The 25,554-nt window shown below is 38.1% G+C and overlaps 1 long non-coding RNA gene across 1 annotated transcript; it reads right to left on the bottom strand.

Moving 5' to 3' along the window:
* Positions 1–19,868: 19,868 nt before the first annotated feature.
* LOC147543652 (uncharacterized) lies at positions 19,869–25,265 on the bottom strand. The gene is made up of 4 exons (XR_015224366.1): positions 24,994–25,265; positions 22,345–22,983; positions 20,520–20,619; positions 19,869–20,127 (listed from the first exon to the last, which is right to left on the bottom strand). It is a non-coding gene; the product is annotated as an uncharacterized LOC147543652 (long non-coding RNA).
* Between the last annotated feature and the right edge of the window lie 289 nt (positions 25,266–25,554).

Genomic DNA, 25,554 nt, shown 5'->3' with positions numbered 1-25,554 from the left:
TATGGATTTGAAATAAAAAACAACCCGGGAAAGATTTTCAAATCAAAAGAGCAAGTTAATGTGATTTAGGTTATGTTGATGAGAGTGAAGGAAAAACCATTTTAACAAACTCAAAACCCCATCTAAAAGTTTCTCCCCAGATCAACAATTTTTTTTTTCCTGAAGACGACTACGTTTTACGTATGACGTGATATTTGACATATGATACATCATAGATGTGATAAGCTCGATAACCGCCCCCTCAAACACTAACAAGACCAGGCCTATAGCCTAACAAGACAATGGCCTGAAGCCCAACAACATTATTTATACCCCAATAATCTCAATTCAAATAACCAAAGATTCCACCTTCTCTAGGATTCGAACATAGGACCTCCAGGGTTTTCTGGAGTTTATGTCAACACCTTCGAACAAATTTTTTTTTTTCAGTTGTGAAGAAAAACAAAAGTAGGATGTTTAAGATCTAAGTGGATACTTACAGTTCTGTGTGTTTCTTCTCCAAATCCAATTAGCACTGAAGGAGATTAACGTCTTCGAAATTTTTTGTGAAACTTTTACTCTTGCAATAATGGCAGTCTAGAAGAAAAGTTTTTGAGGAGACAGGTAAAGAGAAAGTGGTTTGGATTTTGAACTGATGAGATGGGATGGGATAGTTGAGCGTATGGTTTAGAAGAAAATGGAGGGTTGACAGATTTTGGCGCCATTTTTGTGATGGTTTTTTCGTGATTTTGCCAAAAAATGTGACATTTTCTGTCATTTCAGCACCACACTGACTCCTAGGACCTGCACGGCTGCACCATGTTTTCTGTGACATGGGCTGGCCTCTCATTGTGAGCTTGGTTTTGGACGTTTTTGCCCCGCTCCTCTTCTTTAAACCCCACTGACCGAAACTACTGCTGCCTAGGGTTTTTCCATTTCTCTTCAATGCATCTCTCATTCTCTCTACATCTTCCCGGATTTTCATATCCCCTTCCTCCACACGAAATTTCATCGCCTCTCTCTTCCTTTCATTTCGATACTTTCATCATCTATGTGACTCGACACAATGAACATGAAAAAGGGATTTTATCACTTTACACCGTGTTTTAGAAATTGATTTTCACTTTACACTTTTTTTTTTTTAATTTCATTCTACACCAGGTTTCGTTAGATTTAACACCACAAACAGTTAAAGTTTTTAAAATGACTATACTGCCCATTTTCATAATGCACCAAGTAATGTTAATTAAATTACGAATTACACCAGTTTTTTTAATTTCAAAATGCATCTGTTTCTGGTCAAACTTAACTATAATCCTGTTTTTTCCCCTCAAATCTACCTTAGACGACCAATGCTACATAAACATTTTGAAACATATATTCATAAACAACATTCATTTAAACTTTAGTCAAACATGAGAATTTTTCGAAGACATCCTTCCAATCAAATCAAAATAAAATTGCATTTAGAAAAAAACAGATTTGGCCCTAAAGAATGTGGATTATGAATGACTAAATCGCCTCTTTGTCGTTGGTGAAGGAGAATTATGAAAGTCGGTGGATGACTAAATCGGTTTTGCTTGAGAAGAAACAGATTTGGCCCTAAAGAATGTGGATTATGAATGACTAAATCGCCCTCTATGTATTTAGAAATTGATTTAAGGGTGAAAATTGACTTTTCACATTGCTTTAACTGTTTGTGGTGTTAAATATAACGGAACCTAGTGGAGAATGAAAGTTAAAAAAAAAACATGGTGGAAAGTGAAAAATAATTTCTAAAACATGGTGTAAAGTGATAAAATCCCCAGGAAAAACAGCGGAAGAATGAAGGGCGAAAAGTTAAACAAGAGATGCAAAATGACTTTGAGACTATTCACCTAATCAACATAGGTAGTCATGACTTATAAGTTTCTTCATTCTTTTGTTGTATCTATATTCAAGAAACTTATAGTTTGTCTCTGTTGTGTGTGTACAGATAACCTCGATGATTATCTCCTCACCGAAATCCTTGTAAAGCTACCCTTAGAAACCCTACTTGGCTTCAATATTATCAGCAAAAGATGGTACTCCTTGATCTCTGATCCTTCATTTGTGAACAAACATACTAGACTCCAATCAAGATACTACCCATTTTTTTGACTACAATCACCGGTTTTATGGAACTGTTGGTCTACTGTCTTTTGATCACTCTTCATTAAACTTTACTGAAAATAGCTTATTGTTAGTTAAAAAGTTTGAGAAAATTTAAGTAACCATTCTAGCTAGTTGTCATGGCCTTCTTTTGACTCTTCTCAGAAAAAAGGGATGTCCTTTTAATAGAATACAAGATATAAGACGGATCGTAAATAGGAGATCCGGCGGTTAAGATGAGTTGCAGAAATAATATACGTGTTACACACGTGTATGTACGTGACGGATCAAGAAGACGAGATCCAACGATCAAGAAGAATTCAGAATATATTTGAAGATATGTGAAGATATTTGAAGATATGTAATATTAGTATAATATATTCAGAATATCTCTTGTAACTATCTAATGGTAATATTAGATAGATTTTGTATTATTTCCTAGTTTAGTAATCAGAAACTAGGAAACCCTAAACCATAAGTCATCTATAAATAGGAGAGGGTTCTAGGATTCAAACTTATCGAGTTATGTCCGACCAATGTAACCGATCAAAGCCACATACAATTGTATGTGGTGATTATTAATAAAGAATTATTTCTCCGTGGATGTAGGTCTTGAGTAAACAACCGAACCACGTTAATTATCGTGTCTTTACTTTATGTCAATATCTCCGATTATCATTAATCGTGAATTTAACACCTTTAAAACTCGGCATTTTCAATCCTTCAACTAAGAAGAAACGGATTATTCCGCACAAGAACAAATATCGCTTTAAGAGTTATGGGTTTGCATTTTGGACGAAGTCCTCCGCCCAGGTAACTAGGGGTGAGCAAAACCGAACCAATCGGCCGAACCAAACCAAGTCGAACCGGACCGATAGGTTTTTAGGCCGAACCGCTCACTGTTCGGCTCGGTTCGGCCGAAAAACCGATCAACCCAAACCAGTTTGGTTTGGCTTCGGCTTGGGGTTTCTAGAAACCGCACAAACCGAACCCACCGAACAAAGAGGATTATATCACAATACAATATCCTATACAGGGGTAGAGATTAAAAAATGCTAAACTTAAGGACTTATTTAAGAAAGTTTAAGTATTAGGTATTAAACTAAAAAGGAAAAAGAAAAAAAATACCTAGTCTTCAGTCTTCACGAGTCCCCTCTCGTCCAAGCCGTCTTCATCATCAAAATTCAAACACAATCAATTCAAAATCAATTGAACAGGTAATCAAAGTAATTGACTCCCTTTGTAGATATATGTTGGCACTTTTATTTGTGGTTTGGATGAAATATAAGATAAACAAGACATCACATAAGTTCATGTTTAAAGAAATTAAACCTTTCTTCTCACTTTTACTATCATCTTCACTGTCACTTTCAAATAAGATGCACTTGCAAGTGCCAAAATATTGAAATCATACGATGGATTTTAATTTTAATTTTCGTATATGTAATGGTGAAAAAGTAAGACGGATTCTTAATTTTTATTTTTGGTATATTCAATGAAATGAATAACATTAGTTTACTATTTTCTCTAAATTGTGTTCGGCCAAACCGATCAATCGAACTCAACCGAGCCGAACCAAACCGAGTCAAACCTTGTCGGCCGGCCGAATGATCGGCTCAACTTCGGCCGATGATTTAGCCAAACCGCCACTTATTGATTCGGCTTTGGCTCGAGGCAAAACCGAAAAAAACCGACCGTTGCTCACCCCTACAGGTAACTACTACAACCACTTCAATGTGGTTTGCTTGGTTGCCAGGAAGACAGGCTTTATGTTCAAAATTTTCTCTCCTGAGACTGGCAATTGGAGAAATTCAAATGAGACTACAATAATAGAGTATCGTAAGGGCTTGGACCATCGCTCGTGGGCTGGGATTCGGGAAGGCTGTTTGCGTTAGAGGGGTTGTTTATTGGTCAATTGGTTATGGATATATTATTGCATTCAATGTGGTTAAAGAAGAGAGTAGGGTATTTCAATATCCAGAGAGTGTATTTAAACTTGCAACTGCACGTCGTATTAAGACACGAGGGTCGTGGTGTGGTTGGTTTGGATTTTGTAGAAGATGAATTTAATCATGTAGTGGTTAACCCAGAATTTGAAATACAATTTTGGGTACTCCATGATTATGAGTGGAAACTTAAGAGAAAGGAAGTCATGAAAGACAAGGTGAATTTCCCTCATTCAATCATATTATGTGATGTTTTTCAGAAAAAAAAAAAAAAAAGTCATATTATGTGATGGTGAGAGACTGTTTTTTCAAGCCAACACCCGATCAATAAATGGTCCGCTGGATTATGAAAGTTATGTTTACAATATACGAACTGGTGTTTCACGAAGATCTGCGTTTGGGTGGGGTCGTTGGTTTACTTGTGTAAGCACTCTTGCTAAGGTTTGAGGTAGCACCCAAATTTCACTGGTATGAAATTTGGAAACCCTGACTAGGTAAGAAAGTAATTTTATGTTTTATTTGCACTTATGATGTACCCTGAATTACATCACAGTTTTGTTCCAAACTTCATTTCTCCCTATATCTAATTAGTTTCTGTTTGTCAAAAATGCTTTTAAGTTTTAAAATGTGGATGTAGTCTCTTTGTGTTTAAAGATACATGAATATGAAGTTCTTAGTCATTGTTTTTAATTTTGTATAATTTTTAAACATAGAAGTTTTGTAGGCAATGCCCAAACAGTAATATGTTTTCTACCCAAAACTTGGTCAAAACAAGTTGACCAAGTATGGTTAGAGGCTATGCCAGAACTTGCAGGTGGTTGTCACCCATCTCTTCTTTTACACTACTTCAGGTAAAATGTCGCCGGATGGCTGGTAATTTCCACTCGGCGACCTAAAAGAAAATGTGTGAGAATAGTCCCACATGGGAGAAATGGTAACTAGCAACCAAGAATATAAAGAATAGGTCCTCTCCACTCATTGCCAATTGGTTTTGAGATGGATGGCCACAAACTTAACATGGTATCAGAGCTAGGCCCGCACGTGATAGGCTTAAAAGCCACACGTGCTCCACGTCACCCGTAAAGAAGAAAAAAACACACGTGTTAGGCTCAAAGAACGCCACACGTGAGGGGGCGTGTGAGAATAGTCCCACATGGGAGAAATGGTAACTAGCAACAAGAATATAAAGAATAAGTCCTCTCCACTCATTGCCAATTGGTTTTGAGTTGGATGGCCACAAACTTAACAAAATGTGTTCATTTTCTTCCTTCATCACCTTCTTTCTTCATTATCTTCTTTCTTATTCTTTACATTTTCTTCCTTCCTCTCTCCTCTCTCTTTATTTGTTGGTGAAGAGGAAGAACCCCTTTGCCGGTGGTCTGGTAAATTAGACCATGACGGTCTGGTTTACCAGACCTTCGACTGGATCTAGATCCAGACCGCCGGTGAAGGGGTTCCTCCCTTTCGCCGGCCGAGAGAGAGAGAGAGAGAGAGAGAGAGAGAGAGAGAGAGAGAGAGAGAGAGAGAGAGAGAGAGAGAGAGAGGAGAGAGAGAGAGAGAGAGAGAGAGAGAGAGAGAGAGAGAGAGAGAGAGAGAGAGAGAGAGAGAGAGATGAGAGAGAGAGAGAGAGAGAGAGAGAGAGAGAGAGAGAGAGAGAGAGAGAGAGAGAGAGAGAGAGAGAGAGAGAGAGAGAGAGAGAGAGAGAGAGAGAGAGAGAGAGAGAGAGAGAGAGAGAGAGAGAGAGAGAGAGAGAGAGAGAGAGAGATGAGAGGAAGGAAGACAAGGAAAGAAGAAGATGATGAAGGAAGAAGAGAGAAAAAAAAATCAATCGCCGAACGCGACTGGTGGCGGTGTCATAGCAACCGTGTGGGTGACTGTAGTAGCAAATTTGGGGTGCCTATAGACCATCCCTAATTGCTCATTCATGTACCTTATCTCTCTCGTATTGATGTACTATTTGTTTGTTAATGCATGAATTGTGAGTTCTTTTGAGCACCATAACTGGATATCTAAACATCATGATGATAGCACTTTCTCTCTGTACATCAATTGCAATTCTGCAGGTGCAGAATTCATCCATGCCACTGCAGAAGTAACCATAACTAACATCCTCAACCCACTTTATGTTTCTCACATAGTTCGCTCGTTCTTCTCCCTTAACGGAGTTGCCAACCATGAGGGTCAGGCAAAGCCGTGGATCAATACACAAGTTCATGGTAAGGTCTCTGTACCATTGACTGCCCATCCTACAAAATAGGGTACCTGAACCTGCACAAATTTGTCCCGCGCTTCATCGCATCAGCATTTCATCAAATTCACTCCAGGTGCGTCTTAATACTGGATTATTTCTCTTTTTTTCAAGTAATGGAACTCAGGAAGATACTGGTTTTCTTGGTTTTGCAGAAATTGGTATTGCAGAAGTAGGAGGGTCTGGCCACTTTGGCATTGCAATGCCAGTCTCTGCAAGAAGTGGACCTTACTGAATGTGAATCTTTGACAAATTCCATTTGTGAAGCTTTTAGTGATGGGGGTGGTTGTCCAATGCTTAGATCATTGGTCCTCGACATTTGTGGCTTGTGCATAAATGGTTTGTTTGCAATACATATGTTTGTTTGTTATCTCATTTGCCTATTGCCAGTGCACGATTACTTTAAGTATTTATCGTCAATGAATTGTAGGGCTTCACCTTCCCCTTCGGGGAAACTCTATCATTTGCCAAAAAAGGAAATGGGTTATGACTGCGTGTGTATTCATCTTCGGGATGTGTCACCAAGTTGGTCACAAACAGATGTTATACAATTCTATGATAACCATTTTATAGGAGTGTCTTAAGAAAATAACGTGTAGCGGAAATTGTAAATCCACATGCTACCTAATTTTTTCGCACTTAAGGTCATTGATTTTGAGTGTTCAAACAAATTTGAGGCCATAATTGGACTAATAAATATAAGCCAAAATCCAATACTGTGTAAGAGTTTCTGCCATCCTGTATAAAAACTTCAAACTTTGCTGAAACATTAAATGGTTATGCTGATATACTTGCTTGTCTGCAATGACTGGTTGATGCCTTCCCATCCAGTCTATGATTTTGATGTCATGCCAATATGTTGGGCCTGCTGGTCTCTTCTCTTTGCGTCTTTTGTCTCAATTGACTGTGCTTGATTTGTCCTATACTTTCTTGGTGAACTTGCAGCCAGTGTTTGATTCTTGCGTGCAATTATAGGTAATTTTCGATATTCTACCAACAAATATGAAAATAATCTTACAAAGTTCAGAACAATAAAAGAAATACAAGCACTTCCTCTCTATATCCAAGTGAGGTCTAGCTAGTTTTCTGACTTCAAATGTGAAAATTTCATATTTTTGCGCTTATGGATGGCAATCTTGGTTAGCTATACTTTTTTTGTTGTAGTTTTCAAATGTTTTTGTTTAGTTGTCATCGTTCAATTGTGGTATCATTGTAATTTTGAGATGGAATCATGCCGTAGCACAATTTTTGGGTAATAAGTAACTCCGTTTTTAGAAGATTTCTAGTGGCTATGGCTCCTATAATTCCTTGTTTATCTTAGGATTTTTTGTGAAAATTTAGACCTAAAAAATGCTTATATTTGAACAATTGTGTAAACTAGGGTGTAGCCCGTGCCTCCGGCACGAATAATATTAGTAATAATTTGGTTTGATTTTTCATCTAAATTTTAGAAAAGTACATGTCGATAGGACTCATTGGTGGTCTTTGTCATTAGATAATGTTATTTAAGTACTTCTATTATTAGGGAGCAAGCACTTCACAAAAAAAGGTTTTCATGTCCAGATTCCATGTTCCAGCTAGTTCTAACATAAGACTATTGATTCAAGTTTCAGATTCGACATCAATGGACACGAGGTTCTCCACCATTATTATATATGATAAAGATCCATCATTATCATATAAACAGAGAAAACAATGAAGTGAACCAATTAAGAAATCGTCTTAGGGTCAAATTCAAACGGTACTGAGAGTAACATAAAATAACTACTAAGCTAAGTCGTATGTGTAGCACTTTTTCCCAAGGACATTTTCCACCCATTTTGGCCAATACTAGTACCCCTATAGATATCCATACCACACAGTGTGAAACAGATTCATGATAGCAAGACCAAATTCAAAGAAATATATTACATGAAAAACATAAACAAAATTCTTAGTCTTATAAGCTAATCAAACTTAATGTCATCTATTTGATCATCCAAAATCTTCTTCTTAAGAAATCTTATATATTTCTTAGAAATAATATTGATTTAAAGAACACAAATGGAGCTATCAAATCTTTATATATACTTGAAATAAAAGCATCCAAAATCACATGTTCTTTTGGATTCAAACAATTTGATATACATGATATAGGTTGATGTCCATGGTATGTCTTTAAGCATTGTTGTTTTGGTCCTCCACTATATAATTATGAGTTAATTCTTATTTGGCCCCTACTTTGTGACCAGCTTCTTTTATGACCTCTTATTTTTCATAAATTCTTATTTGACTCCTATTTGGCCCCTCTTATTTTGGTCCTCCACTATATCTTTTTACTTCACATCCTTCTCCACCTCCCCTCTCTCTCTTCACCTTACCTCTTTCTTCAACTCACCTCTCTCTCCAACTCACCTCTCTCTCTCTCTCTCCAACTCACTTCCTCTTCTCCGGCGAGGTCGCCGGGCGGAAATTTTTTCCGTCGGCGACCTAAACATAAAAAAAACTCTCATCTCTCTCTCTAAACACTCTGGCAGAGGGATTTTCCATCGCCGGAGTCGGTCTGTTCAAGAGGTGAGTTGGGGAGAGAAAGAGAAAGGTGAGTTGAAGAGAGAGGTGAGGTGGAGAGAGATGTGAGATGGAATTTCTTGTATTATAACTAATTTTATTTTGAAAACATATATATATAAAGGGTACTTATGACATTTACACTAAAATAGGGGGTCATATTTGAATTTATGAAAAATATGGGGCCATAGAGGAAGCTGGTCACAAAATAGGGGGCCAAATAAGAATTAATTAGTAAGAAGATTTTTTATCAGAACGTGTATAATAAACTGAAGAGTCAATGAGAGAAAGAAAACAAAAAACTCAACTACAAAATTACCAAGTCGAGTCCATAGAGGTTTGCATAAATTTATCAACTATATCACAATGAATCATACAAAGAAGAGGAAATCAATTCACCAAACTTAAACCAAATTGAATTTTAACATAAAAAAATATTGAATTAAAAAAAATATTAAGACGTAAGCAAAATAGCAAAATACCACATAATCTTGACATTTCTTCTTGTAATAAGCTATTTACAAATATTCAAGAACAAAATACGACATATTGAATGAAAGAATCCACATCGACTGAATAATTTATACACAAATTTATGCATAGTTGCTATGTCGAAACTTTGATCTCCACGTACAGTAAATCAATACATCCATAATCATCAATAACCTCCTGAAATGAGGAAAACCATTTCAAGATTTGATTTCAATCAGAAACTCAAATTCACAACTTAATGTAATCAAATGTCTCAAATTAATAGAGATGTGAAAACCCATGATTTCTTATTATTAAGGCATGACTGATAAATTTTGAAATTAGATTTTAAAACGTAATAATAACTAACCTCAGTTGCACCTAAGTTCTCTAAACAATGTTATTTCCTGCCAAAAACAAATAAAAAAGAACAATAGAGTTCAGGCTAAAGAAGAATATGAAACATGAAAAGATTAAAAGTTGTTGGCACAGAAGGTAAAAGAATAGGAAGGGTTAGGGTTTTGAGTGACTAAATAGAAAGAGTGTTTTCTTTTCAACCGATTAATAGAGAATTAATAGGGCATTTTGAGTGATTAAATAGAAATAGTATCTTATAAGGAACAAACGGGCATTATGGAAATAGTATTTTATGAGTGATTAAATGGAAAGAATATTTTGTGAGTATTTTTTAAACTGAAGAAGGACTATATTGTAAATTTTGAGAAGGGTTTTTAGACAATATTAAGAAAGGATGTTTGTCCCAATCAGCATTTCTCCTTCTGTTTTATTATATAGATAGTCTACATGAGTTTGGTTAAATTAAGGTGTGGATATTGCTTAAAATAGTATCCAATATGGACGTCCTGGATTATCAAAATCTTGTTGACTACTAGTAACTACAGATTGGTTCATGGGCACCCGCAAAATTCACGGGCATTCCAACCGTATCCATAATCAGAGAAGTAAAGAGCCCGCGAACCCAGTGACCTTTCATAGTTTCAAGTAGGTTCTTTCTCTACCTCGTCTCAGCTAGATCATTCTAATACTTTCTTTTCATTTTTGTTTCTTTTTAGGTATTGAAACAGCGGGCGTGCAAGTATCTAGAGGACTCATCACTGAAGGCTCTTTATAAAGAATGTGCCTTCCAGCAATGCAAGAGTTAGACCCATCTTATAGTAGTCTCTGCCAATCAGCTATAGAGGAACTTCTTGCTTGTTGTACACATGTTACTCTTGAATGGATGCTGATGGGGAATAACCTAGTGTATCTCATACACCTAATTGTCTATTAGTGTTGGTAGCGGAATCTCAAACATCATATGTTTAACACTACTTCCAGGATCTATACATGAACATACCAATGAACTAGATTGGAAAGAAGATTACCTCTTAATCGCTTTCCCACGAACTAAATTCTGATCAGTATTCGGAAGATAAGAGCTCCAAGTGTAGCTCCTCTACTTGAGACACCGAATAATGACTTGAACTCCCTCCTTTCAGTCAGCTAGGACCTTCTTGAAGGTTGAGATGAAGAACTCCTTCTTCTTGACTAGATACTTGAGAAAACTCCTTTTCTCTCTCTCTCTCTGAGATGTATATTCTGAAACTCTTTCAGACATACACAATTCTATCTCTGAATTGCCTCTCTCTTTAGGTTGTATAATTAGGTATATATAGAATTCCCTAGAAGAGGTATTAGACTCAAACTAGGATTCCATAAACCTAATTATTAGGCAACACCCAAAATACCCTCCATTGGGTCACTTAAGTGTGGCCGGCCAACATAGCCCTTTATGGGCTTCCTTGGCCGGCCCACTTAGGGCCTAGCCGGCCATCACATGGCCGGCCCTATTGCCTTGGCCGGCCATCACATGGCCGGCTTCCCTAAAGCCATTCCGGGCCTCCCTCCTGGGCCCGGACATGTTTATCTCTTTCGGACTTCTCCGAATCTTTCTGGACTTACCAATAACGGATCCAATCCACTTATTTGCCATTATCCATCTAGTCAATTCTCTCCGTTCAAATCATTATTCTGTTGTGTAACCCTTGTAGGATCCGGTCTATGTTAGCCGCGAATCAACTCTTAATTCGACGATCGTAGTTGGCTTCTAGCTAAGCATTACGACCCCTAATTGGACCGGACTAATGATCTTCCGAATAAGGTCATTAAGATCCTAATAGCCAAATTGCACGCATTGCATCCTTGGTCGAAGGACACTCCTTCGGAAGGATACCATTCCTTCAGACTTCAGGCACCATATCCTTCAGTCTCCCACTTGTACTTAGAACAAGTGCAATGCTCGATTCCCATGTTTTTTCGTATCTCATCTGATATGTCATATTTATCAAACTCTCTTGATCCCGAGAACAACTTCCAATCCAAACGATTAACTCTTAATCCGTTTGAGCACGGCCATGCATTTTTCAGTTGTTTCTCATCAAGTGGCCCGGAGATACTTTATCCCGATTTTACTCAGGAAAACATAATCCATTCTTGTACTCCCACTCAATTTCATGTCTATCCTGTCTCCCCCAGTATGCCGCTTTTATAACCACTTTTTACGGATGGCGTTTGACGGTACCAAAGTTCGACATTCCTTCCATAAACTGAGTGAGTACTCATGTTTTGAGGAATCTCTCCAATTTGCTTAAATAAGAGTTATGACATCTTATAACTTCAACTCTTGAAGTACTCTCATTCGGCGGGTTTCCAGTGTATCAACTATACACCCATGAAGTTGACCTTTGAATACTCCTATTCCCATAGCCCAAGAAACAGCGCTATCTTGTCAATCACTCATGCTAGTCTTCATAAGTCATTATTGTCCAACTAATGACCTGGACTAGGGATAGTAGGATGATGTGCTTCCATGTTCACTTAGTAGGGTTTCTTTCATTAGATCACGTATCTAATAAACCTACCTGGAACACTCCATCCTTTTGGACTGTCGTCTAAATTCTAAACCACAATTTAGATGACGAAATAAACCCAGTTTATTTCGGATAACAAGAGTTTGTAAAATTTGAGCACCCGCGTGAACTCCTTCACGTTCTCAATTTTACAAGTCTTTTTAGGATTCTCCTCCTGGATCCTAATTCCTTAGACCCGAGCATCTCATGATCGTTCTAAGGTGACAGTTTAGTTTCCTTTTCACTTCGCTTTGTAATTATCTTGCTTTCGAACTCTTCGTAAGCTGTTATGATATTATCAGTTTTCTCCCACTGAAATTAGTACTTCCCAAGTTCTAATTTTACTTTCTTATCTAGTAGAGTTAAGTAACGACTCCCAGCATGGAAAACTCTTTCCCATCTGTTAGCCCTTCCTAAAAGATTCCTATCTTTGTTTTCGGAAGATTACTTTTATGACTTTCTTCAATCTTCTGACTTGTATGGGCGACGACATCTTTTCGTACTCCAAGTACCTTTTAGATGTACGGGTAAACAACAATCATCTCATGATCGTTCTTATGTTTCATAAGTGTCTCTCCTGTGTTTATCACGGGAGTTGGGTAGAATTTCTCTCCAAGAGAATTTCTTATTCAGACCTCTCCAAAACTCCTTTTGAACGAGTCTTTATCATCTAAGGTCTATCTCCATAGACTTTTGATGCCCATGGTTAATTCACCCTCGTCTTCTTGTCCTCTCTTGTATGTCTCCCACATACAGGACCTGAAACAACTCTTGTTTCACTCCCCCACTTACCTTCTTGTCTCACAAGATTCAACCATTCTTACTCTTATCTCTTTGGATTTCCGATCCAATTTCAGAGTGGTTTCTGCTATAGTTCTTTTGAATCTTCCCAAGACTCATTGGGGTTTTTGAGCAACCTTCTTAACTCCTTAAGAAGTTTCTAGGCGATCGTCCCTTGAACCATTCAAGTCGACATCCCTTGTCACGTAAGACGAGTAACTCTTACTCTCTTTTCGTTTTAAGTCGAGTAACTCTTACTCTCTTTTGTTTTAAGGCAAGTAACTCCTTACTTCCTCTTGTTGCTCTTTATCGAATCCCATTCGATTTTTCCTCCCACTTGTCTTCTTAGAAGGACCCTCCTTTTAATGAAGACACCATCGAGAGCAACAATCTCATTGTGTTCCGATGTTTGGCAGGAAAACCCCGTTCTTCTTCTTGAAGAACTTATGTCTAACACGCTTTAGACATTAGAATAATTGATAATTTTAGAACTCCTTCTAAAATGATATCCATATCCAGATGGACTCAATTATTCACTATAGTTTTTAGGTTTTTAGTGGTTTGGCAGATACGTATTAGACTTTGTGTTTTGGAAGACCGATGACTATCGAACTCATGATCTCATCATATTCTTTAGTCATCCAGATCCACTTCTCGATTTTGGATTTGTTTCTAAAACTCCTCCACAATCAAGTCTTACGTCCATTCTAATCACACTAATCGCAGGCTTTCATGTCCAACATTGTTTTCTACGATTAACTGAACTCTTGTACTCTTACAAGATTTAGAATGACTAAGTCGGATCGTTCGTTAAAATTACTTAAAAGTTAGATAGGCTCTTTTGAGAACATCATAAAATATCTCATATTTTATTCACTCCCATAATCTCATTACAGAGTCAATGTTCTAAAAAGAAAAAGAAATACTAAAACTACTTTAAAGTATCGCCTATCGAGTCTATGATCCTTCTTGAGCTTTTCCAGCAACTCTTGCTTTCTCAGCTTTCGACAGGTTCATCTCCTCTTCAATAAATACTCAGCTCCCTCTCGCTCCTGTCATTCACGATGATAAGAGTCTTTTAGGTATCGCATACCTTGAGGAATGTGTATTTAATTGAATAACTTTTAACAATTTTTACCTTGACCGGAACTCCCAGCTCCGCTCTTTCTGTCTTCCAGGAATTTTGGACAGTTTCTTTTCCAATGGCCCGTGCCATCGCAATAGAAACACTTGGAATCAGAATGGGTACTCTTGTTCATGGCAACTTCTTTACCTTTCACTCTACCCGTTTTCTTCCTTTTGAATTTCTGCTTCCCGTCCTTCTTAAATCCCTTTTCTTTATGAACCATTAGAACTTCTTTCTTAGGTTCAGCTATTACAATGTTCTCTTCGGCTGTTTGGAGCATAGCGTGTAGTTCTTCTAGAGATTTGTCCCAGCCATTCATATTATAGTGCATTCTAAATTGATTAAACCCACTATGAAGTGAATGCAAAATAATATCAGTGGCAAAATCTCGGCCATTATCGACTCCCAGTCGATTCAGTTTTTCAAAAAGACTAATCATTTTGAAAACATGTGGCCCTACAGGCTTTCCCTTTTCAAGACGCATATCCAATATCGTCCTTGAAATCTCATACCTCTCCATTCTTGACTTCTTTTGGAACAAATTCCTAAGTTGTCGAATCATGGTGTAGGCATCCATCTCTATGAACTTATCCTGAAGATTAGGTTCCATGGTTGCCAACATGAGGCATGTTATGGGTTCGGACCTCTTCCGAATGTTCCTTTCTTGCTCCCTCTCTTGTTCAGTCGAATCTTCATTGAGAACAGGAATAGGTGTGTCTAACACGTTTGCCTTATGTTCGGATCTTAGGACAAGTCCTAAGTTCCTTTCCCATACCATAAAGTTGTCACCATTCAACTTTTCTTTTTCCAGAAGCCAGCGAATGCTGCTTGAGTCTTTTGTTGTCATAATTAAACTACATGTAAGAAATGCGAAAGTGATTAAACTTGTTATCCTGGCAATTTTCCTAATTTGCCTATATTATTCTACTTTTGTTGTCCCCTTAGAATAATATAATTCCAAGATCCCATTCCTGTGAAGCTAAGCGTACTTTGGCACTGCCCTTAACTTCACCCTCCTGGGTGAGTAACTCCTTACTGATCATATCTCATATGACTCTTGGTTAACGATTTAAACATTAAATCGTCCTTTAGCCTCGAAATCCAAAACCCTTTTGCTGACTCGTTTGAGAATAACCATTTAGACATGTAGACCTCTTCATAGATCTACCCGTATTGTCCCGAGGTAAAAGATGGCACCCTGCTTTGGCATGACCCACCATCGATGAACAAGGGCTCAACAGGTGTCTTAATCTGGGTAGGCTTTACTCAAAATTCTTTTTGGGACTTATTACGTAATTTATCAAGTTGCGTTACTGTGAACTCTTGCATAACCATTCATGATTTATTACGTAAAAGTTTATGTGGGTTTGCGTATTGATTTGTTAAATCTTAGTATTACCCCTTAAAAGATCCCATCTTTTAAGTTTATTTCTTGTTCGCCTATGGTTCGATTGGATTCTTATCCAAGAACCTCTATTGACTACTCCCACTTGAACCATGATCTCATCATTCAGTTCGTCAATAGATTCTAAGACCCTATACTCTAAGTATTATTCGGGCACAACTCCTTGCGCTTAGAACAAGAAACGATAATCCTATCTAAAGGTATACTATTCTACGCAATCACATACATCCATACATACAAAAATATGACAATCATAATAAATAAAGTATGTATCCTAGATTCGTTTCTAGGTTTTGCTATCGCATAGCTATTCGTGGGATTTTGTGACATCTCTATGTCTAATGTTTCTAAAGTTTCGTATTCTCAATACTTAAACTAAAACATTACGTTTCTTCCTTAATTGTTTCCAAAATCAAAATAAGGAAAAACTCCGTTCGGGTACTCCTCTAACCCGGGTCTAAGTCGGAAAAATTATGCTCGGAACCGGGAGAAAAGTCTGAAAAACTCCCTTTCAGATCATGGCCCAAAAGGCCCTTGAGTCTCACTCAAAAAGAATCTGAGTCAACCCTGGTCAAAGCCCCTTGACTGGTCTCTGGTCAACTCTTGACTCAGCCTGGTCAAGGTCCGGTCCTAGAGACAGCACCTTCCTGCCGTGCTATGTCTCTCGGGCAAACGCGTCCTAGCCCAGCTAGACGCATCTGTCCTAGGACAGACCATAGACATCTCGGGTGAGATGTCTAGGATGCGTCCTGGTCGCGTCCTAGACGCGTCCAGACCATCCGGTTGCTGCATATGCCTCTCGGATGCTTAATCCGAGAGCTGTTGGAACTCCCAGACGCGTCCCCGACGTGTCTGGTCTCGGGACAGCACACGTGCCATCTCGGATTTTTGGTCCGGGATGCACCCGTGCCCCACAGTCGCGTCCCAGACGCTTTTGTGCACAGACGGCTAGGCCATCCCATCTGGGATGCCTTCTGGACGCGTCCAGACGCGTCCTAGACGCTTCTGGATGCTCCGGTCGCATCCGAGTTGCGTCCGGAAGCTTCCAGTCGCATCCGAGATGCTTCTGGTTGCTCCAGACGCATCCTCGATGCATCCGGACGCCCGTCCAGTGTCTTGGTCCTAGACCGAGACTCTAAATAGGTTCCCTCGAGCGCGTCCCAGACGCGTCAGGGATATCCGAGACGTTCCTGTCTCGGAATCCTATTCCGTCTCGGACTGGGATGTCCCAGACGCGTCCCACGCGCTGGGACGTCCGAGACCCGAGAGTCTCGGACTCCTAGTCCGTGTTGGACCGGGATTCCCAGACGCGTCCTAGACGCTCTGGGATGTCCGAGACCCGAGAGTCTCGGACTCCTAGTCCAGCTCGGACTAGGATTCCCGGTCCTTCACGGACTGGGATTTCCAGTCCCTGTCTGTCTCGGACTGTCTGTCCGAGACGTGCTGGTCCGGCCCGGACGCGTCCTGGACGCGTCCTGGCCGGTCCGGCCAGTAGGGTTTCCTAATTTTTGGGAAATCCTGCCGTTCCAACTTCTTTTTCTTTTCTTTCTTTCTGTTCCAGCTGCTGTTAGGTACTGTTTTTGATCAATTCATCAACCAATCTTCATGGTTTTGATGATTTTTATCAAAATTCTAAAACCCTAACACTTGTTTATGAAAACTCTTTTCATAAAACTATGTTTCTAGTGTTTCTAGGTCATGAATCTCATCCAAAACCCTAATTTGATCTCATCAAACTTATGCTTAAATCTCTATTCAAACATTAAAACACTAATATCTAGTTGTTCAAGTATGAATCTAATTCATCTAGTCAAAGATAGTTCATGCAAACGGCTCTGATACCACTGATGGGGAATAACCTAGTGTATCTCATACACCTAATTGTCTATTAGTGTTGGTAGCGGAATCTCAAACATCATATGTTTAACACTAATTCCAGGATCTATACATGAACATACCAATGAACTAGATTGGAAAGAAGATTACCTCTTAATCGCTTTCCCACGAACTAAATTCCGATCAGTATTCGGAAGATAAGAGCTCCAAGTGTAGCTCCTCTACTTGAGACACCGAATAATGACTTGAACTCCCTCCTTTCAGTCAGCTAGGACCTTCTTGAAGGTTGAGATGAAGAACTCCTTCTTCTTGACTAGATACTTGAGAAAACTCCTTTTCTCTCTCTCTCTCTGAGATGTATATTCTGAAACTCTTTCAGACACACACAATTCTATCTCTGAATTGCCTCTCTCTTTAGGTTGTATAATTAGGTATATATAGAATTCCCTAGAAGAGGTATTAGACTCAAGCTAGGATTCCATAAACCTAATTATTAGGCAACACCCAAAATACCCTCCATTGGGTCACTTAAGTGTGGCCGGCCAACATAGCCCTTTATGGGCTTCCTTGGCCGGCCCACTTAGGGCCTAGCCGGCCATCACATGGCCGGCCCTATTGCCTTGGCCGGCCATCACATGGCCGGCTTCCCTAAAGCCATTCCGGGCCTCCCTCCTGGGCCCGGACATGTTTATCTCTTTCGGACTTCTCCGAATCTTTCTGGACTTACCAATAACGGATCCAATCCACTTATTTGCCATTATCCATCTAGTCAATTCTCTCCGTTCAAATCATTATTCTGTTGTGTAACCCTTGTAGGATCCGGTCTATGTTAGCCGCGAATCAACTCTTGATTCGACGATCGTAGTTGGCTTCTATCTAAGCATTACGACCCCTAATTGGACCGGACTAATGATCTTCCGAATAAGGTCATTAAGATCCTAATAGCCAAATTGCACGCATTGCATCCTTGGTCGAAGGACACTCCTTCGGAAGGATACCATTCCTTCAGACTTCAGGCACCATATCCTTCAGATGCATGACCATGCACGATCTTATTTGGGTATCTAATGGTCTCCAACTCCCCGAATCTTCCGCCACTGATGTCTCATATGCTCTTTCTCCTACTGAGGATGAACTTATTGAGGGTCCTGATCGTTTGTTGGAAATCTTAACAGTGTTTGTTGCCCAAATGTCAAGAAAGTTTTCATTCCTACAATAGCTCGTTGTTCCCTTTTTTCATTGCTAAATCTCTCTTTATCAGCTAATCTGAAGGAAGTTGATCTTGCTTGTTTCAATCTGAGGTATTTCTCTCATTTCTTTGTGAGATAAGTTATGTTAGGAGATTCCTATGCAACATTTTTTTTTGAAACCAAGCGAAACCATATTTCAATCATAAGTGATTCAATCACAAGTTACATGGATGATAATTTTTATTTCTTTGAGAACTACATGAGAGTTACATACGATAAGTTCATAGAACTTTCGAATGTAAACTGCCTCATGAAGGGAAAGAAATTGTCCAAACATAAACTCAAAACAAAAGAACCTAAAGGTCGATAAAAGATCCTGAAGATCGAGAATGAAAAGACCCTAAAGGTCGACAAAATTATATAGAATTAATACCAAAATTGCTCCAACCGAGAGAACCACCGCCGCCGATGAGTGTAAATCGCAAAGCCAACCACCACCATTACTGCCGAACAAGTCTTTGAGTCCTTCTGTTTAGGCTTGTTACTTGATAGATCCAAAGATTCAAAAAGCTTCAATCAGCCAGATGTTGATGTTTCAATTCCCTTTGAACCCTAGAAATCTCAAATCTCTCTTCTTTACTTCCTCTCTCACTCCATCAGTCTCTTACTAACTCTTTCAAATCCTATAACAAATTGAAAGAATTGATGTGTGGTGAGTCAAGAAAACAATCCCTATAAACTCAATCTCAGAAGGAAAACAACCCTTGAAACTATTTATTGATGGTGAACAATCTACAAAAGGAAACATAATAGGGTTCCGGCGAAGGGAGGACCCTTCACCGGAGGAAAGAGACGTAGATCTGAGTACGGTTTTAAGAGAGAGATGGACGATCGATTATTATTTTACAGTGGAAGAGAAGGACGAGAGAGGAGATGGAGAGACTAAGGCTTTTTGTTTTTGGTTATAATTAAATTTGATTCCTATGCAACATTGACAACGTCAAAAATCCCAATACGGGTACTCAGCTGAACAGACACATAGAATTATGTCTTTGTGTGTTGCTTAGTTTTTCATATCTAAACAATTTTGTGCAAGCACACATAAGATGCACTCGGGAAATTTCATGTTGTACCCGTTAAAGTGAGGTGAGTATCTGAGTGTCCAGACAACAATTTACTTGAAATTTAAAGGTTTACAAGTAAAAAGTTCTTCACGATATTCCAATCTTTGTCTTTGCCTTGTTTAGCAATTGGTGCGCCCTTGAAACACTAAGCTGCAATGCCCCATATTGACAAGCCTCTTCGTTCAAATATTCATCTCTTATAAGGTAACGAGGGTGTAACTCGTGCCCGTGTGGCACGAACAGTTCTTTCGAATAAATTACAAATTGAGCACACTATGTGAATGAATATAAACTACAATCGAGTTACTGGTTTTTGTATTTATTCGTTTTACATTGGTTCACTGTTTACCTACTTCAACTTACAAATAAAAGAAGCCGATTGCGCCTGCTTTACAAAATATCTCAAATTCTCATCCAGACGTCGCATTTACAGTACCTGAATGATGACGTTACCAGAATTAGTAACACGTAACATTATACATTGTCTATGCAAAATCATTTTAAAAAATATTTCCAATATCAAATAGAAATATTATCCAAAACAAAAAAAAAAGTTACTGCAATGAGCATGTAACCATATAAACATACATAGGCCAGACTAAGATGCATTTTTACAAACATCCAAAAAGAATATATAGGCTAACCATCAGAATAAGGGTAATGGGTTCGGATTGAAAGCTTAGGATGAATCGTAATAGAAACCAATAAAAAGTGAACAAAACTGAAATGATCACAAACATACAAATAAACAAAAAGAGTTCAAATTAATCTATTGAGATAACGCGACTTCAAAATATGAAGAAAATAACCAAATGTGTCTATTTTTACCTGGTTATCAAGCTCAGATACATAAACGGTCTTTTTAACTATCTCTTCTCGTTGGGCCATACTTGTTCGGGATTCATCTCCGCCTAGTAATATTCTTCTTCTGAAAAGCAAATCAAATACTCAAATCACAAAACCTCTATTGAAAAAAAAGACTACCCATTAATTAACATGAAGTAGATCAAATCAGAGGGAAATATGTAATTTGGGCTACAAAGGAAAATAGAAATGAAGAAAACAAAAGGGAATCCATTCATTAGCATGATATAGATCAAATCAAGAAAAGAAAAGGGTGGAACTAATGATCAAATTCACCTTGTGTTTTGGTTTTAAATAGTCTATTGAACTAATTAATGAATCAAGCAAATAACCATTGCCCGAGTCCAAGAAATTAATCAAACCCTAATAATACATATGTGACACGATTAACTAATAAAGATCAGAAGAGACAAAAAAACACTAACAATCAAATAAGTTAACTCACAAACAAAATATTTGTAAACAGGCCATGAGTGATATATATTTGGTAATTGGATGAAAAATGAGTTGTAAGGCTGAACTTACCCCAATAAAATCAAATACACTGTGTCTGGGATTCCTAAGAAAGAGATCTAAAACCAAGATTCTTCATCTATCCGAGAGACTGTTCTGAAGAAAAATCTTGAAATTATTTTCCATGGAATGAAATTCTGAGGAAAGTTCGACAAATTTTTTTTTTGTTCCATAGCATAAGCAAAAACTTGTTCGAGATACAGAGCCCATAATAGAGGAGCCATTAAAGCCATGGCTTACTCTGCAAAGGAACACCAAATACCTTCCATCAACTACTGATATAAGCTTCAAGAAGTACATATATGTCGATGTTGGAGCTCGAAGATATGGTCCTAATATTGGAAGTTGTAATAGAAGTTACTCAAAGAAAGGAGTAAACACTACCAATGTTTGAAAAAACTGACGATGCGTACGCCTCGAGGCGCCTCGGGGCGTACGTAATGTAGGCCATGAAAAAACTGACGTATTTTAGGCCATGTAAACACTACCAATGTTTGAAAAAACTGACGTATTTTAGGCTATGGTAGTAAACTTTTTACAGTTATTTTCGAGTTGTTTGGCAACATTTCTAACTTTATATTATGGTAGTGAAGTAAAAAACTTATTATGCTATGTTTTTACAAACTTGATGTCATTGTCTTTAGCAATTTTTTCTCGTATTTTACGCAATAAGGCGCGCCTCGAGGCACTGCCTCGCCTTGTGTGAGCAAACCTCCTTGAGGCGTAAAAACGTATTTTAAAACCTTGAACACTACACAATCGCATCCAGAGCACGGTTCAAACAGAAGTTACTCAAACAAATAGATAAAATTTAGAAGTGAAAGAAGATATGGTTCTAGTATTGGAAGTTGTGTTTGAATTGGACAACTTGGGGAATATTAATAATGGAACTTGACCTAGAAACTCAGCTACAGTTCTTCCAAAGTTATATCCCAAAGAAACAATAAGAACACTGTTAAAAATGGGTTTTGGGTATTCAAACAATAAGTTCTAGAGAGAGAGGAGTTGGCCAAATAAGAACAATGATCAAAATATAACCTAAAAAACAGTATACTGTGAAGCCTATATTTAACCTAAAAACAAAAACAACAATTTAATTTGACACAAACCATTATGAAAACCAACAAAGCAATTCAACCTAACACAAACAATTATAAAAAAATTAGCAAAAATTACCGGGAACATCTACCTTGAAAACCCTATATCAAGAAAGATAAAAATTTAGAAAAATGAAGAAAACCATGAGTGAGAGATCGAGAGAAAAATAAAGAGATACCTGCGTGAGAGTCCCAAAGAGATCGATGAGATGAGAAGAAGATGATAGAGTGGGAAGCATCAAACCGGAAGGAGAGAGGGAATGCTTGTTTAGGATATGTGGATTTGAGAAAGAAAAATAGAATCTTTGCAAGATGCTCTTTGGTATTATGTCAACCATTGGATGAAATTCAATTAAATCTTAACCACCAAATTATGAAAACTTGAATCTTGACACCGAATATATCCCTGTGAGATTTAAGATGGAATAATTATCGTTTTGATAAATCTCATCCCAAGTCCACGCTTCATCTTCTTGAAATATTACATCTCTGCTTACTAAAATCCTTTTCGAGATAGGACCGTACAACCTATAAGCTTTTGATTCTTCACTCACTCCAGAAAAGACACATTTGAGAGTCTTGTCATCCAACTTTGTTCATTTCTGATCTGGTGTGCACTCATAGGAGACATAACCGAATATACGGAAATGATCAACATATGGCTTAATCCCACTCCAAGCTTCTTTTGGAGTTGTGTTACGGACAGTAAGAGTGTGTAACGCCCCAAATCCTAAATCTCAAGCCGCCTTGAAATCGAAGATTTGAGACCTTCAAACTGGATCCACGAGTGACGCCTACCATGAGTGCACAAACAATACCTGAAAAATGAAATAGCTGGGTTAAAACCCAACTGCAGTAGATTTCCTCAAACCTAAGTCTCGGGTAGGCAAGCTCAATCCCCAATCAAGAAAGTATTTCATTCATATTCATTATTAGCGTTATCTGAGATTTAACGTGACAACTAACATAATACAACGAGATTTACCACACGCATGTAGAAATTAGTAACTTATGTTCTTGGTTATTAGGCTTTCAACGTCCTCGTATTCTAATTTCATATTAACTCTCGTGATAATAATCTTTCTCCTTTTCAATAGATATAAACAGATCACACTATTCACCAAGCTAGACCTTTATAAAACCCTAACTTGACAATTAAGTCGACAAAACATTATGCCAAAAGACACAATCATCCAACTCTCGTCGAATGATATGACAAGTTGGTGTCCACGTTGTATGGGAGTGTGGTCCACAAGGTCATCCATTGTGTTAGCGCCGACCCCATACGCTCCATACCTCGATCACATCCGGTAGAGAGGGCCGAACCAACCACATAAACTCATACAACCCTCCATCAACTCCATCATCACAGACATAATAGCATCATACAACATACATAAGTTGAATGAGAGTGTGGTCCACAAGGTCATCCATTGTGTTAGCGCCGACCCCATACGCTCCATACCTACATCACTTCCGGTAGAGAGGGTTGAACCAACCACATAAACTCATACAACCCTCCATCACATCACACACATAATAGCATCATACAACAAACATAAGTCGAATGAGAGTGTGGCCCACAAGGTCATCCATTGTGTTAGCGCCGACCCCATACGCTCCATACCTACATCACCTCCGGTAGAGAGGGTCGAACCAACCACATAAACTCATTCAACCCTCCATCACATCATAGCATCATACAACAAACATAAGTCGAATGAGAGTGTGACCCACAAGGTCATCCATTGTGTTAGCGCCGACCCCATACGCTCCATACCTACATCACTTCCGGTAGAGAGGGTCGAACCAACCACATAAACTCATTCAACCCTCCATCACATCCATCGCATCACACACATAATAGCATCATACAATCATAATAGCATCACACCACAAATATTGGCTCTAATAAAGAATTACAAACAAGTTCACCAAACCATTCAAGCCAACAACACATGACAAATCAAAATGGATGATACTCATAATAGATCTCCACGTGGATCACAACCTTAAACAAACAAATAACAATAATAGTTAACAAATATAGACTCACCAATATAAGGTATCATATACCTAGGAAATACATTGCTTAAAGAATAGAAACCATGTGAATTATCTCAATCAATTCGTTCATTGGAGATTGTAGCGACACCTAGTACAAAAACCATTATAACTCCTCACTCGGAACTTCAATTAACTCACCGTTTGAACCACTAGAAAGTAGACAAACAAAACTTTCCAATCATATAAGATACACATCGAGATTCATTACCAATCAATACCAGATCTAATTTTAATCTACACTGAAATACAGTAGGGACTGCTGTGACACCTCGTACGAAAACTATTATAACTCCTCGCTCGGAACTCCAATTAACTATCTGTTTGAACCACTAGAAAGTAGACAAACAGACCTTTCCAACCATATAAGATAAACACCGAGATTCATTATCAATCAGTACCAGATTTACTTTTAATCTAGACAAAAATACAATAGGGACTGCTCTGACACCTCGTACGAAAACTATCGTAACTTTTCGCTCGGAACTCCAATTAACTCACCGTTTGAACCAATAGAAAGTAGACAAACATACCTTTCCAACCATATAAGATAGACACCTAGATTCGTTACCAATCAATCCAGATATAATTTTGAAGTTAGATCAAAATATTGTCCTATATAGATATTTTATGGAATTCAAGATAGAACTAATATCTAAATCATTCAATCATTCTTTATAGAACTTTATGTGATTAACAATACTAAACCTATCATGGAATCAATTGAAAAAGCCTACAAAAGAATTAGGAGATAAGAAATCTACCTCTTTTGCCTTAGATGACATCAAGACCACAATCATGCCTCTTTCTCTCTCTAGAGAACTCTATCTCTACCTCTTTTCTTCTTTATCCATTCTTCATTCACTAAGAGTGGCTTGTTGAAGATATACTAACCATAACATAAACAATACATAGATTTCTTCAACTTATTCATCAAAATCTTCTCCAAAGAATACCATTTCTCTTTCTCTCTCTAAGTTTTGTTCTAGATCTACAAAAAGAGCTCTAGACCCCTTTTTATATAATTAACTCAAGCAGCCCTAGTTTTCCTTCTAACCCACTTCTATTTTTATGATGCTCAAGCCCACACTAACTTACTCTTCATATTAGGCCCAACCCCAAATTGACCTAGAGTTTTTGTTATTTCCACCTAATTTGATATATATAGAGAATAGGGGTGTTACAGAGTGGGACTTCGATTTAACATGTGTGTTGTCCAGTTAACAGCTGCTTCTGGCCAAAAAGTCTTTGGAATTTTCTTTCCCGGTAACTTGCAACGTATCATATTCATGATAGTCTGATTTTTCCTTTCGGCAACTCCATTT

Source organism: Eschscholzia californica, unplaced genomic scaffold (genome assembly GCF_041429995.1).
Source record: "Eschscholzia californica isolate CP2 unplaced genomic scaffold, dmEscCali1.0.p SCAF_4, whole genome shotgun sequence".
Taxonomy (NCBI): domain Eukaryota; kingdom Viridiplantae; phylum Streptophyta; class Magnoliopsida; order Ranunculales; family Papaveraceae; genus Eschscholzia; species Eschscholzia californica.
This window is presented reverse-complemented; position numbering and strand designations above follow the sequence as displayed.